An 868-nucleotide genomic window follows, 5' to 3' on the forward strand; every position below is an offset into this window, starting at 1 on the left:
CCAGAAATGTTGACAGTGACCTTGTAGGACATTACTCGTGAACTCGTAAGAGACATAGGGGAAGACGGGACAAAATGGACTCCTTGTTGGAAAAGTTCGATATTTCCGTAAAAAATGCACACATCATAATGTAAACTGCTATGTGCATAGAGAATAGCCATTCACATGTTTCTGCGTAGTATGATTAACTGGGGGGGGGGGACTTGTATAGATATGTGCAAAAGAAATTTTTATCAGACATGGTCCGGTTTGTCCCAGCACTGGGGCAAAAGGATCCAGATTGGACCGTTTTGCCCCATAAGAATGTTTATTATATTCTGCCATATTCAAATACATACTTGGAATACATCTTTTATTTATAAAACAACTGAAAATGACATAAATGAAAGTAAACTATGATCATGAGAAATACTGTTTCCTGGTCAGCAAGGTAGCTGATTAGGGGACATCAATTTCACAAATGAATGTAACGTCATCAGTTTCAACCCCAGCACATTTTTTATGTGCCCATTCCATGCACAGCTGGCATTCAATCCAATTTTCTGTCGGGGGTTCTTGATAAAGTTCGTCACAGAAAATGCAATGGAATTCCTTGTCTGTTGTTTTTGATGTGCAGACTGGTATCTTCTGCACACTTCAAGAGGTCTTGGGTTTGTGAGCATTTCTCCTTGCTGTTGGTTTTTTTCATGGTTCCGGGTTCAATCCCACTGCGTGAAATCTTGGGCAAGTGTCTTCTACTATAGCTTTGGGCTGATCAAAGCTTTGTGAGTGGATTTGGTAGGCGGAAACTGAAAGAAACCCGTCGTATGTATATATGTATGCATGTATGTATGTATGTATGTATGTATGTATGTATGTGTGCGTGTGT

The sequence above is a fragment of the Octopus bimaculoides genome, chromosome 23 (genome assembly GCF_001194135.2).
Source record: "Octopus bimaculoides isolate UCB-OBI-ISO-001 chromosome 23, ASM119413v2, whole genome shotgun sequence".
Taxonomy (NCBI): Eukaryota; Metazoa; Mollusca; class Cephalopoda; order Octopoda; family Octopodidae; genus Octopus; species Octopus bimaculoides.